The sequence below is a fragment of the Cygnus olor genome, chromosome 12, assembly GCF_009769625.2.
Source record: "Cygnus olor isolate bCygOlo1 chromosome 12, bCygOlo1.pri.v2, whole genome shotgun sequence".
Taxonomy (NCBI): Eukaryota; Metazoa; Chordata; class Aves; order Anseriformes; family Anatidae; genus Cygnus; species Cygnus olor.
Window position 1 is genome coordinate 7,327,858 of NC_049180.1, and position 15,987 is coordinate 7,343,844.

At 37.3% G+C, this 15,987-nt stretch overlaps 1 long non-coding RNA gene across 2 annotated transcripts in view; it reads left to right on the top strand.

The window, feature by feature from the left end:
* The window catches only part of LOC121076798, a 39,138-nt gene that overhangs the window by 16,121 nt on the left and 7,030 nt on the right, over window positions 1-15,987 (top strand). For both annotated transcript variants that reach the window (XR_005823720.1, XR_005823721.1), the window contains 4 exons: window positions 1,212-1,298; window positions 2,783-2,878; window positions 10,285-10,357; window positions 15,747-15,934. This is a non-coding gene — a long non-coding RNA (uncharacterized LOC121076798). The remainder of the gene's footprint in view (window positions 1-1,211; window positions 1,299-2,782; window positions 2,879-10,284; window positions 10,358-15,746; window positions 15,935-15,987) is intronic.

A 15,987-nucleotide genomic window follows, 5' to 3' on the forward strand; every position in this document is an offset into this window, starting at 1 on the left:
ATGGACCCCTTGAGATGTAATTAGGAATTATTTACAACCCTGAATAATGATCATGCAGTATCTTGCACAAAGCAAAATAAGCAAAGCCAATTCTGAAGAGATCCCTGCTGCCATTAAATATGTGACTAACTAGCAAAATGAGGGGCATAACTTTAAGAAATGTGCAATGCCTTTGCAGTAGTTTTAGTTCCAACGCTCTTGCCTGTATAAAATCTGTATTTGTGTATTACCTGTTGCTGAGTAAGTGATGAAAGTAGAAGTTTTTATTGAAACTGGAAGCATTTAAAACATAGGATTACTTTTGTTCACTATCAAAGTGTAAGATTTTGGACAATAATAAATAGAAATGTGGCAAGATTACGCTGCGATAAAAGTAAATGTGAGTCAAAGCTAAGAATTAGTTCCTAATGTAGCCCAGAACAAGGATTTGGCAGGTGATACAGAGAGAGAACTGCATGCTAGCTGGGGCTTTAATTTACCAAACGTATCTGAATTATATAAAGAGTTAAAAAAAACTTTGTTTTTTTCTTACTTATATAGAATCAGCCACAGCATCTTCAGTCTATCAATCAAAATCCTAGACTTCCACTTCTATATCTTGTATTAAAGAATCCTATGAGAGATGACAATGGGGTGTTTTATGGCTCACCAGGACACAGTATATCTTATAACCAGGTCAATGCAGTGCAAGTGTTTTCTCGTCAGGAAATTCTATAAATTTTGCGAAAACAGGTTAAAAAATGTTTGAATAAGAGTGATGACAGTATGGTAGGCATTGGTTGGAACATCACTCGAGGGTGACAGAACTTAAATTAAGAAAACTGTGTAACTATGGGTAAAATGGCAATAAACTAGTTGCTGTCTGCTCTCATTTTTTGCAGGTTTTGTTATCTTCTTTGTAAAAAAACTCTTTCAAGATTGGTTTAGGCACTGATGGTTGATAACAGAGAGCTCATCAGAGAGCTGACATCTGAAGGCCTTACATCTCTGAACCTACAACTGTACGTGTTGTTACACAAACATGTACAGCAGTTTTGAAGAGAAACTAGTGTACACATGGCTTTCTTTGGGCCTTTAGATGCCCAGCATAGCTGGCCTGTCCAAAATGTGTTGTTTTCTAGTGTATCAGCTAATCAAATGCATTCAAGGTTTCCACCGTGTTTTACTTTTTGTTTTAACAGCAGACTGTAATAACCGTTTGTGTTTTATAGGATGTTTAAATTCATTTGGAGTGTAAAGGCAGAATGTATAAATTAATGTATGAGGCTGAAAAGGCATCAAAGACAGATTTGAATGAGGTAAGATTTGATAAAGGACATTTTATCAGTGTTTATTGGCTCGTGGTAATTTGATAGCTGTGATTTGCTAAATTCAGCTGCATTCCATCAATTGCAAATGGGTCAGGGCAAAATAGATGTGTGATAAATGTTCATGCTGTACACGAAGGCCTCAAAGAATTGAATCTCTGGAAACCACACCTTCCAACGGTGGGGGGCAACGGTACCACATGGATAACATTGTATTGCCCCTGAGTGGCAAAGCCTGGGGAAGGAGAGTTTGAGGTCATAATGTGAGGTCTCAAACTGACATTAATCCTCTACTCATTTCCATATTTATAATTATACTCCTGTAATGGCAGCCTAAAAATGTACCTTTTCAAATGACATTTTCATTTTGGTACCAGCCAGCAAAGTGATTCCATTGGCTTGGTCAGATTACTAATGTATATACCTGTACATGCACACCCAAAGACTGTGACGAGGACTGCTGCTGTATGCTTTATTGTCTTCTGACAGAAGCTAGAAGCAAAGTTCTCAGCCACCTCAGAGGTGCAGAATCAGGCCAACAGTAAATTTTGAGATACAGCTGTTTTGTGAGCGTAGCAGATGCTGATTGATTCATTATTTATAACGGCACATTCTGGATTATGAACACAGATAAAAACTCAGCAAATGCCATTGAAAATGGAGTCTAGCTTTTTTTATAAAGTACCTGGGGATATTACATTTCAAAAGTATTCTAGAAGTAAATCTCAGTATTAAGGCCATTTCCATAAGTTTTTAATGTTAAGCCTCTTTAGCTCAACAATGAAAACACTTAACTTCACAGTTTGACAGAGAAATGTATTAGCAAATGTCATGGAAGGACTATGTCATGCCAGTAATTCATTTTCCTTAGAAAAATTAGCCAGCAAAGTCCTTATGATTTGTGAGAGGAATTGAACCAAAATTAATGATCAAATAAGTCTCTGGGCATAATCACTTTTACCCTTTTTTTGTTTGAAATATCTATGAGCGCCCCATAGACGTACCAGTCTATTTTCCATCATATTTTGTATTTTGATATCTGTAAATAGCTTGTTGTGAATATCTGAAACTGGATCTGTAAAGGATTGACTAACTATTTACTTCTGACCTCATTTTTGTCTCATGAAGATCTACATTGGAAGTAATTTATGTAAACTCTTTGAATTTATAACAGCAAACAAAGACATCATTGGGTTATATTGGCAAACAAGATTTTATGGGCTTTTGGATTCCTGGTTTAGGTTCCTGTGATTCACTAGGTGCTCACTAATACTAAACAGAGAAGAAACTTGAGGGGTAATACAGTTAAAGTGACACAATCAAAATCATTTAATGATGGGAGAGATTGAGGGAAAAAATACACATTTTTTCCCAGACTTGGAGAACTTCTGTGAAATGACTGGGCTAATATGTTAGGTGGCTGTTACTAAAAGTATTAGTTGTGCTCTAACTCTGGTATTTGTCTAACATTTCAGTGAGCCATCTCAGCCCACTAACCTGGCAGAAAACTGCACTGGCCCCTCTCAACAAAGGAATTTTTCTGGCAAAGCCAATTAGTGCTGCCTTGTCAGGTACTGCTTTTATTTACTGGATATAATATCATGTTATGCAAATGTTATGCTAAAATAAATGTGCCTGGCAGTATAGAACAGAATTTAATGTCAGTACAATGGGACAATGTGGGTCTGATTATATTAAGCAAACGGTACAAATTCTGCATTTAGACTGGTAATTTAACAAATTATCTAGCATTGCATGTACTGTGATCATATGTGTGTTCTGGGTTTTTCTTTGGGGGAATGTGAACATCGTAACTGATTATATTATCATGTTTTGTTAGTACCACTATTAAGTAAAGCTCATGCACTCTGTACGTTCACTGAAAGTGAGTTCAAACAACCAAAAAGCATGGCTTAACCAAAAATGACCTCTGAAAGTCAGTCTCAGCACACCTTTTCTAAGTCTTTCTTACTTCCTGTCACAAGTAATCTCTTTGGTTGGTTATTTAAATATAAATGAGGTAAATGGTATTTGAGGTGGCTGAAAACACCATCTGAGGATCCAGCTTCCCAAGTGTAACTGAGGCAGAGTGCATGCTTGAAGAGAGAGACCCCAAGGAGGGCTAAAGCCTCAATGGGGCCATGGGTGGGGTAGCACTGAGAGGTGGAGAAAATTCCCTGTGGCTGCTGACAAACTCAAATACATTGTACCTTCTCTTTAAGGACTCTCAGTGGGTGTCTTCAGCCAAGTCTTGCCTCATTGTCACCATTCATGTTTAAACACTGTCAAGAAGTTACAAAACATCTTTTATATGTTAAACAGCCATTCCAGGAAGTTTCCATTTGGTATTTTAAATGACAATTTACTTCTGTCTCTGACAATTTGTCTCAAATATTTCAGTGAGTAATGAAGTCACAAATGTCCGAGCATTTTTGAGTGCTTTTCCAGTATTTCTGTGACAACTAAATTTTTTACTTATCTTACACATTGAGGTTCCTTGATTGCAACTACTTTCAAGCTTCATTTTCTGGGGTGAAGGTCATAATCGATGACTACATTTTCAGAGTAAATATGTATTTTAAAGGTTGTGTTTCAATTGTCAAGCACACTAAATCATACCAAAATGTGACTCCAGAAATTGATCTAACCTGTAGCTGGCAAAAGAGGATCATGAGGACTCTTTGCAGAGGTAAACAACAAAGCAGTCCATTCCGTCTTCAGTTATTGCTTCTCCCAAAAGCTTTTGGGAGACAACGTATGGCACACTGGATGCAACTGAAAGATGATGGAGTTGAGCATATATTCCTAAATTCACTTTGGGATTTATATTGTGGATGATGTAGATGGCAGCTCTGCAGTAATAACTTCCTAGGTGCAGCTCTGCAGAGCTCACCGTGGGCAGTGTCGCCCAAGCTGGAGCAACAGAGGGAGGACAGTGCCTTCAGAGTACATGCAGTGGCTGGCAGGGAAGGAGGCAGTGCTGCCTGCAGAGCTGTTCACAGGCAGACTGGCTCTAGCAGGCAGCAGCATCTGGTGTGTTGGGTGCAGGTGGGGCTGCACAGAACAATTACATCCCACATCTCTGCTCATGGCTCTGAATCCCAGTTTCTGCTGAGTACGGACACACAGGAAAGTGTTTAGCATTTTAGCTCAGAAATTCAGATTTTAGTGTCAGATTGTTAAAATACCTAAAAGATCACCTATACATACTGTATTTTTTGCCCAAGCCTTGACCACCCAAAGTCCTTTTGACAGTAGTGATGCAGATACCTCCCCAGTTCATGAACACATCTTCAATGGAACTATGTTGGTTTATATCAGCTAAAAATCTAATAGTCTGGACCACACTTAAAAGGAGGTATTGAGCTCTACCAGGGTGACAGGTGCAGCCTTATGGTATATAGCAAGGAGAGCTGACATTATCATAAAAAGTCAGTGCCCGAGAGAAGTAAAAATAGAATAGTCCACTTCCATCAGTTTCTGGTCTGAGAAAAGCATGAGGCTAAAAGAAAAGCATTGAATGTCTTTAATAGCTATAGATTAGAGAGTGAAAGTGGATCTAAAAATCTTACTTTTTCAAGGAGATGTTCAATACCTATCCAGTGAAGAGATCGCAGACTTTTAAAGGGATTAAACCAATGATTACACTAGAATGGCATTGCCACTTAGAAATAGTCTTCTAAATTACAGAGGTTGAAGGAAGGGCAATAAGGAGCAAGCATGAAAAAGGCTAGTGCAAAAGGGCAACAACACTAGGGGAGCTGGGGAGGAGGCTTGTTTTTTTTTTACCAGCAGCAAAGACCACTACACATAAAGAGTTTGGAATAAGATTGACAGCTGTTAGGACAGAAATACTGTTAGGGAGGATGTTGCAGGACAAAAAAAAAAAAAAAAAAAAAAGAAGAACTATTTGTTCTTGCTCATAAAGATAAATTGAAAATATCTTGAGTCTCCTGGAAAATTATAACAGGTAAATTTAAGTTCTTGTTTCTTAAGCTTAGTCATCAGTGAATACATGTGATGTATATGCAGTGTTTGTAGTAGATACAATAATTAGAATAATATATAGCCTACAAGATGTATGAAGATGTATGTGAAAAATGAGGAAACAGCTAGCTTTTAAGAACAACATTAAAAGTATGTTGACTTTTATATAATGAAATTGCTTTCTCGCTGTTTTCTGCAGAATGAAACGTTACTTTTTGAATAAACATTTTTGCATTATGTCATTAAGATTATTGAATGATAAAAAAGAGGGAAGATTTGTTCCTAAGGAGTAGTGTTTTTTTAGTACTAAGGGACTTTAAATGCCAGAGCATAGATGGCCTATAAATCTAATTGCCAAAGCCACTATTAAAGCAAGAAAGGAATTTAGATGGAATTTGTTCAAATGCCATGTACAGTAGAAGGCAAATAGAGTCTAGTCCATTGTTGTGATTCTGGTAGGAAATAAAAACACCCAGGTCTATAGGATTATTTTAAGAGCAATGCAGAAAAGAGGGAAATTACATCTAAATCTATTCATTTTGGAAATTAGTTGCCTTGAAATGACAACCACCTTGAAAAGGAATGTCACTCTGAGCCTGATCCAGGACCCACCAATGGCAGTGGGAAGATCTTCAGTGACTCCACAGAATTTTTGGGAAGGAATCGGTGGAAAAGGCCTAAAAGCCTTGGAGTTAAGTTGCTCAGTGTCCTGCTACACTGCATTTTTTTCCATCATGTAGGGATAGAACCTGGATCTACTGTCATGCATTTGGATTCAAGTCCTTTTTGTGTCTAGAGCACCTTCCTTAGATCATATATATCAGCTGCGACAAATATACAGAAGGTCTAATGTTAGGGCTAAACTCAACTACAAGCTTAGCCCTGGTTTGTAATGGCCTTTTTTGGCTGTTCCTGACACATCAGCAGAAGAGCAAGTTCATTATCTCCTAAGAATGTCATTTCTTCGGGTACTGTGTACAGTGAGTGGGCACACTGAAGCCACACAGCTTAATCATGAGCATTATATAAAATTGAATGCTCTGTTGTTAGAAAACCAAGCTCTCTATATTGTTAGTTATGAAATTGTCCTGTATCAGACACTGTTGCTGCATTTGTTACAGTACAGTTGTCTGAAATTTTTCATGTGGAAAGCTTTCCAATTGAAAGATACAGTTCTGCCAAAAAGCATTTTTAATGAAAAATGTCAGTTCCAATGGGAAAAAATCAATCATTTAAAAACATTGAAGGACTTTTTTCTTTTCTTTTGGTTCATTTTTTAAGAAAAGTGAAAATGAGGCCTTGCACAGTTATCCGAATCCTCGGCCCTGTGGAGAACACTGCCTCCTAGAAAGACTTGTCCTTTTCCCATGAAAGGGAGGACATTTTTCTCAGGGTTGCCACTGACACTAATGGTTTTCCCAAAGTCACTGTTGAAACTGTGATTTGCATCCTTTTGGAGTGTAAGCAGAAACATCTACTTGCCAAAAATAAACAAATAAACAGCAATTGAATAGGAAATGCACCCACTCAAGTCCTCTGTAAATGTGTTCAAAGGCAGGGTGTTACTTTAAGAGCTTTCACAGATGTGTTACCCAGGGAATTATGATGTTTGGCATTTGGAAAATATTCTTCCTCTTGAAACCCCCTACCAAACACCAGCTGGTTTATACGCAGTATCCCAGGTAAGTAAGGTAAGACTTTCAACTCCATTATATGACTGGGGAAACTAAGGAGCAGAAAGGTCTTAATGGCTTGCTGAGGTCTCCACTGTGAACATCTGTGGTGAATTGTAAGATTTTTTTTTTTTTTTTGCTCCCTATTCTAAAGTCAAATTAGGAAACAATGCTGCTTCTTTATGTCCCAAATGCTCAATAAGCAGCAACGAATTGAGAATGCAGGGACTTGCATTTTAAAGCTATGAGCTTAAATAGAGAAGCTTAAAAAGCAATTCTAAACTTAACTGAGGGTGATAACTAATATAAGGATTTGATAGCATAGAAATTATCACTGTTAGCTGGTCTCTCAGTTAAGCATTTCTCTACTAGTTATCTCAATGTTTGGTTCAAAGGAATTATGAGGACTGCATTGTGTTTTACAACCGCAGCATTCTTGAATAAGGAGGAAGGTTAGATACTGAGATCTTTAGACTTCCTGTAGTTTTCCACCAGTGTAAGAGAGCAGACACTGTGCCTGAAAGGCTTTTCAAACTGACTGCAGACTGTTACTGACTAAATGCTTGGTTTAATTTGTGTGCCATTCTCTGCGAAGTGTCCTGATTCCAAATGGTATGAAAGAAAAATGTTAAGGTGCTGAGAGAGGTGACTAATTAACGATTATGAAAGAGAGATTAAATTCCAGTCAGCCTTTGTAAAGGGTTAAATGGCCAGATGAGATGTCCTCTCCTGTGAAAAGGTATGGAGCTGAGATGTATGCCCTGCAGCTTTTGTATTCAGTCTAAAGGAAAGTAGTTTTAAGGTGCCCCTAATTACTTGTCAATGGGGGATCTATATATCCCTTGATCAGCACCAGGATTTAAAAGGTATCATGATTTTGCCCTCTTACACTGGCCTTGCAGCCTCAACACAAACTATCCTTGAGAGGATCTTAGTAATTCACCCCATTCATTTTTTTTTCCTTTTTAAATTTAATGCCAATTACATTATCTTAAACACTTTCAATTTCAATGGAAAGAGGAGAAAGGAGAAATAGCAACTCTGTAGGAATATTTCAAGGGGATTCTCAGCCAATATAAAGACAATAGCAGAAGATGCTGATGTGTAAATTGTGGCCAAGAGGTAGAAGAGAGAGAAAGAAAAGAAAGATAAATTGAAAAAAAGGTTTTAATATAGCAGAGCACAAAGAACCTCTTTCTAATCTCACACTGGTTTTACTCTGGTGTAATGAAATGAGGGCCCCTGTGCAAAAGTCAAACAACAGAGGAATAATGTTTCCTACTATGCAAAACAAACAGTGGTCTTCTGAGAAGAAAGAGCAAAACTAAAAGAGGGCAAGTAATAGAATTTCAGGTTTCCAAGCTGTCAAGAAGTGCCCTTTGATCAGTTTTATCAAAAGCTGCACTGAGCTGCACTGATTGTCTTCAACTAGGGCTGGTTTTGAAAATATTAACCCTCCAGGGTTCTATTTTGTTTTCTACTAAATCTAAAGGCAGTGCAATAAAAGGGTCATTGGAGCTGGGTGTAGATAACATTTTACAGCCTGATCCTGTGGAGATGCCCGATTTTCTCAAGATAATGCAGTTCAAGGGTTCTTAGCAGCTTTCTTAAAGCTTAGGAAACATGTTTTCAAAACGTTGATCAAAATCCACCCCACTTAAGGTGTTTAAATTAAATGGACAGATTGTCTTCTATTCCACCTCTGTAAGTTTTCAGTCAAGAAAAATATACACCCTCCAGCTGATTAGGTGAAAAAGTATGTTTCCATTTTGAATACACTTTGTGGTACTGCTTACCCATCTCAGAAAGGCTAAAATAGAACTAGAAGTACAGACATGGGTGACAAAGAACAGAATTTCTTTTGTCCAAGGACAGATGAAATAGATTAGTACTTTCAACATGGGAAAAAAAAAAAAAAAAAACAACACACCAACACAAAAATATGGTAAACAATACAAGAAAATTTTGAGTTGCATAGGGAGGGAACAGGAAACTGGTATTCACTTTCTTGTGATGGAAGAATGAGTCAATATCAAACAGAATTAACCAGTCCTCTGCTTTGTCACATCAGCTCACATGCCTAGAAGTATCTAAAGCACTGGATGAAAGTGCTCTCAGGCTCAGGCTTCCCAAGTATACTGCACACTCACCCTTCCTTGCATTTTTGACATGGGACAAGTACCAGATCAGTCAAGTTATTCACAAGGGTGCTGTCCCATTTCTTACGTGACTGGCTGGGAAATCCATCTTCTTGGTAATGGGACTTGTCTCATAGTCAAAACCGTGGCAGAACAAGATCTTCCTGAGGCAAAAAAAATATCCTATAAATTCAAGGCCTCTTATCCATAAAATGGAAATTTCCAGATGTACTGTGAAATCAAAGGTGTCTCTGGCATGTGTTTCGTAGCTGAAGTAGTTGAGTGAAGGTTATTCATCCTATGTGGAGAGTCTGGACAAGAACAGCCCCAAAGCAAATGAACTGAGACTTGACAGCCTCTGTCCAGACTTGAAAACAGATGTTCAACAGGATGTCAGGAGAGAAGAGATTTTTAATTTTATAGTTAAAAAGTGTTTTGGAGAAATTCAGAATGGAGACCATGCCAGCCTGCAGTCAGGAAACTCATGTCCTTGTTTCCATGATTTACACAAACGAGGTTCAAATCAGTTCTCTGGGTCAAGATGGGAAAGTTTGTCTTACGATCAGAGCTTCAGCAACCTTCAGGGAGCAAAACCTGTCACTACACTGAGAAACTCTTTAAAGGCCTATGAGGCTATTACCGAAGCTGATCTGTTTGTTTTTTTTTCCTATTTTTTACTGTGTATATCCCATATACTGTTGTATTTGACTGTCTCATCTACAAAGCAACATGCTTTCTGCTTGAATCAGAAAAATCTACTGTTTACAGACTGGTTTGCATGTATGCTTGAGTGACTGCTTGAGAGCTAATACTGTTAGTTTTGGTTGACTTAAGTTACACTGAAATCATTCTAACATACCTTTCAGTTAACCTAGTTAGCACAGTGTGGAAACTGTACAAGAATTCCTTTCGTGTAAGTCTGTCCTTGGATAAAGCTTGCATTTGGTTAGGAATAATTTTTTGTTTTGTTTTGTTTTGTTTTGTTTTACCCTAAAAGTTCATGCTTTTACCTTCCTACTTTGCTAACGGAGCACCTGGTTAATGCTTTTCAGCAGAAGATACCAGTTCCATATAAAGCCCTGCATGCCTCAATAAGGGCACATCTGATGTTACTGTTTGAAACAATACATAAAGAAGTTTTGTCTTAGGACACTTGTTTTGGTAAGTGTTTCATGACAGCTGTTCTAAAGATTGCCGCAGCCTTATGTCTCAAAGGCCTGGAGTATGTCTGAAATACCACTCTCAGCACAAGGTAAGTAAGGTAGATGTATATAAAGTACTTATGTGCAAAATGTGAAAATAGTACCTACTTTGTTATGTGCATGGTGTTTTACCTCCTGAAAGGGTTCTTATGAAGTCAACTTTCAGATCTAAATTTTCCTTGAGATTGCTCTGAGAGTCTAATCAGGTTGTGATCTAACCCACTCTGTTCCAAAGCTGCCTTACTCCTTATCTTTCTGTGGGTTTTCCTGCCTATGTGAAATGCTGATGTCAACTCAGCATGGCCATTTAAGAATCATTTCCACCCAAGTGGTAAGGAAGGCTGGATAATAATAATTCCAGGGCTTCACCATACTTGCTATCTGGCCAAAATGCATTTTTTCTGCCAATCTGTGTATTGCTTGCATTGCAGATCGATGCTTTTTAACGTTGGGATTAATACATGCAGATTAGTGGTTCTCTTTGAGCTAAAAGCAATGATTTAAAAAAAAATAAAAATCTGTTGAGGATATAATGGATTTGGTGGCAAATGCTTCCAGCTGTCTTTGAGGGACATCACAGAAAATAACTGTTTATTTTAATAACTGGAATTGTACTTCTAATAAACATCATTTTCAGACATCTGTTGTGTTGTAGACATGTGCTTATAGAAACAGGAATATTTGTTTAAATTAAGCATAATTAAGACAGAAATAATGCAAATGTTATTTGGGGGCTGTAGTATAAGTCTTTCCTGGAAATTTTGTAAGTCTTCCCTTTCAAATTTTAAAGTATTTCCATTTGGTGGAATGGTACTTACTATCACTCTGGAGTAAGGAAAAAATCCTTAGAGTTAGATGAGAATGATTAGGATGATGTTAATGACTTACTGCCAATAATAAATGGCTCTTTAAAATCCCGTATGGAAAAGGACCAAATCGACAGAACTAGAATTTTTACCAAACCCAAGTATTGACAAAAATACTAATATTTAGCATTTGCTAATCTACATTATCTAGTGTTCTTTAACTTATTTTTAGAAGCTGAAAGATTTTTCTTCACACCTTTTTTTTTTTTTTTTTTTTTTTGTGTGTGTGTGTGAGTTCTTTAAATCTTTTTGTATCTCAGTTCAGCTAATGTTTTTCTCAGGGTTCATTCTCTACTTTGAAAACTGTATCTTATTTCTTTCCTTCCCTTGGTGTTCCTCCATATATGCCTTTGTTGTGTATCAGCATTCTGAAACAGCTGGGAAAACTACCTTAAAGGCCTGAGATTGTTATACCTTTCCTGTTTGCATACTTGCATCTGGTGATATCGCTTCCATCAACCTCACTGCATCAAGGTTCCTGATAAAAATGAGAATTTTGAGGTTCTAATCCATCAATTTGAATATTACAACTATGAGAAGCACCACAATACAGGACCTACCTGTAGTGCTGCTAAGAGATTTATACCACTTAACTATTTGCCTTCCTCTCTGCTTTTTCAACACAGACAAGGTGTTTTTGAAAACAGCCATAAAGAAACACTTTTCTATAATTTTTTAGTCCCACAACTCATCATAATAATTAGGTAAATATTTGATCATCTTTTTCACTTCAACTTAGTCTTTAGCTGAATTGTTAATTTCTAATTAGGTTTCAGGGATAAATATTTCTACACTCACTATTACTGCTTTTGGAACAAACTTCATAATTATTACAAGAATTTTCAGATTTCCTTTTCACTTGATCTCCCAGATATGATTTGTAGATTAGCTATCCCTGGTGCACTGTGCTTAGCCAGTTTAATGAGAAACCAGAATTCAGCTGACAAAGACTGATCCTACAACTCGCTGAGAGTTTCTTCCAAGCATGATGACTGCCACCAATTTCATTAGGGTTTGACATTACTCAGTGTTTTCAGAGATTCTCAAGAGTCATTCTTTATTTGTGTTTATACCATATTAAAATAACTATTGTAATTCAAACTCTTGTATAAATATCTGAGAAGTGTCAGTAATAAATAGTCCTAATTAGTAGACAGAAATAAAGTAGTTTAATTTAAACTCCATGAGCACAAGAAACAGATGGGATTAAGGGCTAATAATTCTCTTTTTTTAATAACAAGCTCTTTTTTCACTTTTTAATATCTATCATCGCAATTGAATGTTTTATTTTCCAAACATGTTTTCAGTGAATTGCAAGCTTCTTGGGAATGTAGCTCAAATTCTCCTAATGAAGATGTGGCTCTTGTTAATTAAATTAATTCATTTTAATTAATATCTGTGCCCAGGAAGTGAAAACCTAAATTTGCTTCCTTCCTCTGTTCCTTTGGGGAACATGAGCTTCTGTATACGTAAAGAAGATTTAGCCCTTTTGAACCAAACAAAAATGTTTTTAAACAGACCTACTCATAATACTCTATTAATAGCAGGTATTCAGTACAACATTTCTACAGCTCATCCACAGATCAAATCTATGATCTGATTCAGTTAGTCCTATGTTTCCAAAGTGTGTTGGACTACCATGCATTTGCTATACAGTGCTATATATTTGTATAGTAAGCCATGTACTTCAGAAGAGCATCAAAATGATTTAATACATAATGGAAACATACAGTATGGCTGCAGAAAACCTGATTTTTATCTAGAAACTGCAATTGTGCACCCAGGCTGTAACAGTCCATAGATGTGCACACAGTAGATCCGATCCATCTCAAGTTTTTCTGTGCACAAAACCTGGCTGTGTCATGCAAAAGCAACAAGTTTTTGCCTGGACAATAAGTTTTTTCCCCAGAAGCTTCAGTCTGATTGTGTATATCTTAACTGATACTCACTGAGTCTGCCTAGGTAATCCTAGGAACATATATGACCGTCCTAAATTAAACTGTGACTTCTCCAGCAGAGTGCAGTCTCTCTGTACTCTGCATTTTGTCCAGTGGTACATAATCACCCAATCCTGCTGTCAAGTCAGAGGTCTGGGTGAAAATGAAAAAGTAATTTCAGCATCGGTTTCTCATCCTTCAGGTCAATGAGTCTTGGTCCTCTCTCTTTCGATATGAGAGCTGGACAGCATGGGGCTGTTTTATATTCTGAATTGTCACAAATAGCACTTAGTATTCACTAAAAAGCTATTGATCTCTCTCCCTCAAGTCCTAAACCTACTTGTAAATCAGTACCTCACATTGAGTGAAGCACTGGAAAATAATAAGAAATACTGGATTTAACAGTTTCTCTGAAAAGATATTAGACCCCTTACCAGTGACCACTGCTGTTGACCTAATGTCCCATCAGTACTGCAGTCCGCAGGCAAGGCTTCTGGTTTGATAAAAAAGTGTTAGTACGTGAAAGGTTCGATTTCACCTTGTGCTTACATCCAAAATGAGATGATACTGTTCAGTGCTTGACTTTGTTTGAACTCCCATCTGGCTGGTAAACTTCAAACAACACTGGCAGCCTTCACAGATCTGATACAAGAGCGGATGTCAGTGCTGTTGTTCTGTAGGCACACTGTGGAGGAAGGAGGCATATATAAGCAGTTTAGTTCAGGCTTGAAAATGCCTAGGTTAGCACAGAGGTTGCTTCACAGTTGTATCTGAGCTTTCAGGGATAGCTTCTTGAGCCTCCACTGGCTGCAGAACAAACTTGCAGTCCTGCCTTTGTAACTGTTTGATGCATGAAGCTAGATCCTTTCTCCTTATCTTCCTCCAGTAAGAGTTTTCTTTTCAGGCTCACTCAGATATGCTTTCAGAGGCTCTGAAGGGCTGACTCAGAGATTTGGAGTATCTCAGCTCGCTAATTAAACAGTCTTGTTTTCAGACTATGTCCTTGTGACAGCACCTTAGGACCCTCAAGCTGCTTTTGTTTGCTCTGCGCAGCTGATCTCAACAGTGCTTAGCCAACCTGCAAGCACCACATGCTAGTTCTCACTGTTCATTGCCCTACCTCTGCTTGATCACTCTCACCCAATCCTGGATTATTGCACTGGCAAAGAGGTGGTTTAATAAATGCTTGTTTTGCTGTTGTCTGAAACCTGTCAGTGTGACCAGCATTATGGAAGGAAAGAACATGAAGTTTATCATTTATGCCTGAAGAACCTTCTTATAAGAAAAAGAAAACTAAGTTGGTCTGACCCAACTCTCTCTCTTTTCTCTTGTCTTCATGGCTTTCACGTTCTGAACCTGTTTCAGCTGGGTGGCTTATATTAATACATCGCCTACTGATCAACTAGGCTGACAGGAAAAAAAAAAATCAAAGAGAATGTCTGAAAATGGTGGCATAATTCTGTTCCCAGCTGGAGAGCTCTTCGTCTGTCTTGTCAGAGTTAGAGACACAATATGGGTCACAGAGAACTTGCTATACTGACAGTTGTTACTTTTGGGATTAGATCGATATTTGTCTGTTTCCAGGAATTAATAGAACAACTGCCTGCAGGAATATATTGTAGAGGTAATTTTTCTATCAGTGCAGGATGCTTCTGAATTTAATTCTGCTCTTCAAGGCACCATTTACTTTTCTAATACTTAAAGCCACGTGCACTGCTCACAAGAAATCCTGCAGGTAAAGAGAAAACAGAAGAATACATGTTAAAGGATTAGATATAATATGAATTGTGAAGTCTTATGTAAAACAGATAATCATATTTTTTGAGATGTTTTGCAAAGAAATTTTGCAGTTGGCAGGGCATTTAAGTTACCTGTCACTTACACCTTGAAGATCAGCAGAGAAAACCTAATAATGCTTGCACTCTTAAGAATGATTGTCTTTGTAAAGCAGTTATCTTTGCAGCATTATACAAGGCAAAAAAATGTCAGGTTTGTCACCTCCAATAGCTTCTTTATAAAGTGCAAGTGGCTTAATTTCAAAGGACCAAAATGAATAGAATATTTTCTTTCTATTTCTAAATCCTTTTCTGCTATACTCTTTAAAAAAAAAAAAAAAAAAAGCCAACAGCCAAATGCTCTATGCTGCTCCACAGTGAATTTTAGGAAAAAAATAAAAATAAATAAATCACTATAAGAACAAGACCAATGTAAACAGATAATGTCATTATGTCTCATTGTATGTGACTGATAGTATAGGTTGACTGCCAGTAGTAACGGTTGTACATAGGATACAGAATTGGAGGCAAAACTAGGCTCAGTTCATTGTTTTCCTTGGATCAGTCTTTTCAATTCCTTAACATAATGCCCCATTTTAAAAGATATTTTGCAGTTTGTCGTTGAAAATTGTTACTAATGGCCTTGTTAAGTAGGGAGAGGATTACTACTTATCTATTTTTATATTTATTCCAGTTTCTGCTTTAAACATTGCTTTGTGCAAATATACCATGGTATTTAATTCCCTCCATTTATACGTTTGACTTATCACATTTTTTACAAATACTTATTATTTCAGTCCTGCATGTTCCCTAGCTATACAATTTTATTTATGATTTCCTTTTTGTTCTCATCCATTATAGATGATAAAGCAAACCTGCAGGGGTAAGGAAATATAGATTTGAGCATGGTCAGTTAGTGTTGTGGTCTAAACTGTCATAGAACAGGACCTGGAAGTATTGGAGGAGTAATCAGCCCAGGAAGAAAAATGTGATGAAACTCTACTTTCTCCTTTGAATCCTCTCTGACTGTATGCTAACCTGAAAGCAAGGTATGGAAGGTATAGGTAAAATAACATGGTGTGGGCTAATTTTGTTTACTACT